We start from the raw sequence: 2843 nt of genomic DNA on the forward strand, positions 1-2843 counted from the left end.
TGCCCAACTCACCAATCTGTCTGTATTCTGCGGTATTCTCTGACAGACCCCTTCACTATCTGCTCCTCCACCAATCTTAGTTTCATCTGCAAACTTGCTCATGAAGCAACCCACACGTTCCTGCAAATCATTTATGTACATCACAAGCAACAGTGATCCCAGCACAGATCCCTGTGGAACACCATTGGTCACAGCTCTCCATTTTGAGAAGCTCCCCTCCATTAATCCTCTCTGTCTGCTGTTGCCTCACCTGTTCTCCATCCATCTAGCTAGAACAGCCTGGACCCTGTACGTCTTCACCTTCTCCATCAGCTTACCATAGGGAACCCTATCAAATGCCTTATCAAAGTCCATGTATTTACTGTGGAAAAGGACATGGAAGATATAATTGGATGGTAACACTTTGCAAAATGCCCATATTACTGAGAAGAAAGTGCTGGATGTCTTGAAATGAATAAAGGTGGATAAAACCCCAGGACCTGATAAGGTGTACCCCAGAACTCTGCAGGAAGCTAGGGAAGTGATTGCTGGGCCTCTTGCTGAGATATTTGTATCATCGATAGTGACAGGTGAGGTGCTGGAAGACTGGAGGTTGGCTAACACAGTGTCACTCTTTAAGAGGGGTAGTAAGGACAAGCCAGGGAACTATAGACCAGTGAGCCTGATGTCCATGGTGGGCAAGTTGTTGGAGGGAATTCTGAGGGACAGGATGTACATGTATTTGGAAAGGCAAGGACTGATTAGGGATAGTCAACATGGATTTGCGTGTGGGAAATCATGTCTCACAAACTTGATTGAGTTTTTTGAAGAAGTAACAAAGAGAATTGATGAGGACAGAGCGGTAGATGTGATCTATATGGACTTCAGTAAGGCGTTTGACAAGGTTTCCCAAGGGAGACTGGTTAGCAAGGTCAGGGCTCACTGAATAAAGGGAGAACTAGGCATTTGGGACAGAACTGGTTCAAAGATAGAGGACAGAGGGTGGTGGTGGGAGGTTGTTTTTCAGACTGGAGGCCTGTGACCAGTGGAGTGCCACAAGGATCGGTGCTGGGTCCTCTACTTTTTGTCATTTACATAAATGATTTGGATGTGAGCATGAGAGGTATAATTAGTAAGTTTGCTTATGACACCACAATGGGAGGTGTAGTGGACAGCGAAGAAGGTTACCTCAGATTACAACAGGATCTTGATCAGATGGGCCAATGGACAGAAGTGGCAGATGGAGTTTGATTCAGATCCATGCGAGGTGCTGCATTTTGAAAGCAAATCTTAGCAGGACGCATACACTTAATGGTAAGGTCCTAGGGAGTGTTGCTGAACAAAGAGACCTTGGAGTGCAGGTTCATAGCTCCTTGAGTCGCAGGTAGATAGGATAGTGAAGAAGAAGTTTGGTATGCTTTCTTTTATTGTCAGAGTATTGGGTACAGGAGTTGGGAGGTCATGCTGTGGCTGTACAGGACATTGGTTAGGCCACTGTTGGAATATTGCGTGCAATTCTGGTCTCCTTCCTATCGGAAAGATGTTGTGAAACCTGAAAGGGTTCAGAAAAGATTTACAAGGATGTTGCCAGGGTTGGAGGATTTGAGCTATAGGGAGAGGCTGAACAGGCTGGGGCTGTTTTCCCTGGAGCATCGGAGGTTGAGGGGTGACTTTAAGAGGTTTTTAAAATCATGAGTGAAATGGATAGGATAAATAGACAAAGTCTTTTCCCTGAGGTCCGGTGGTCCAGAACGAGAGGGCATAGGTTTAGGGTGAGAGGGTCAAAGATATAAAAGCGACCTCAGGGTCAAAGTTTTGACTTAGAGGATGGTACATGTATGGAATAAGCTGCCAGAGGAAGTGGTGGAGGCTGGTACAATTGCAACACTTAAAAGGCATCTGGATGTGAATATGAATAGGAAGGATTGAGGGACATGGGCCGGGTGCTGGCAAGTAGGACTAGGTAGCACTGGGTTGGGGTATCAGGTTGGCATGGATGAGTTGGACCCAAGGGTGTGTTTCCATGCTGTACATCTGTATGACTGTATAAGAGTGTGCAGCATGGGCAATTTGGGCCGAACAGCCTGCCTCCATACTGTAAAGTTGTATGATTAGATGACAGCATCCACCGTCTCCTTTTACCTGGAGCAGGTGGTGAAGAATTAGTGGACAGAGCTGAATATAATCTGTCAAATAAATTGTTGAAAGAGGCAGTTTGGGCAGTACTGGAATAGGCAGGCAGTAAATAGAGGGAAATGGAGCAAATGCGGGCGCAGATTTGGTTATTTGCAGGGCTTGGACCTCTTATGAAAAGCTTTGAATACAGTAGTTTATTGCAGGATGAAGTAAGACGTGGGGCATTATCTGTCGATTTGGATAAAACTGAATTAAACATAGCTGCGTGGGACATAGGAAGCCGCATGAAGCACAAGTGAGCGCCATCTACTGAAAGATCTGCTTTTTGCTTGTAAATCAGGGGAGAGCGCGAACGCAGTCCCCCACTACCACAAATTTTGCAGTCGAGTATCCCGCATTTGGGGACATCGCAGGCGTCAGCACACCCGAAGTGCAATGGGATAGCCTCGTCCTGGGAGAACCACTTTTTTTTATTTCAAAAATATACTTTATTCATAAAATAATTTGATGGTGTGTCCAGTTGGTCATGCCATACATACGTAAACTTTGACATACAGAGATCAGAATTTACAATTTTTATATACAGGTCTGTACACTTTTCATTCATATGCCCACATATTGAGCTGAGGCGTCAGCAGAGCCCAAATGACTGCACGGGCCCCCTGTACTTCTTTAGACAGGCAGATGTTACACGGTGGTCTTTCCCCACCGCGCCTTGGTGGCAGCTA

General features: G+C 45.7%; 1 pseudogene; it reads right to left on the minus strand.

Annotated features, from left to right (window-relative positions):
* Positions 1–2452: 2452 nt before the first annotated feature.
* LOC132833021 (U1 spliceosomal RNA) lies at positions 2453–2587 on the minus strand (annotated as a pseudogene).
* Positions 2588–2843: the final 256 nt, after the last annotated feature.

The sequence above is a fragment of the Hemiscyllium ocellatum genome, chromosome 35 (genome assembly GCF_020745735.1).
Source record: "Hemiscyllium ocellatum isolate sHemOce1 chromosome 35, sHemOce1.pat.X.cur, whole genome shotgun sequence".
Taxonomy (NCBI): domain Eukaryota; kingdom Metazoa; phylum Chordata; class Chondrichthyes; order Orectolobiformes; family Hemiscylliidae; genus Hemiscyllium; species Hemiscyllium ocellatum.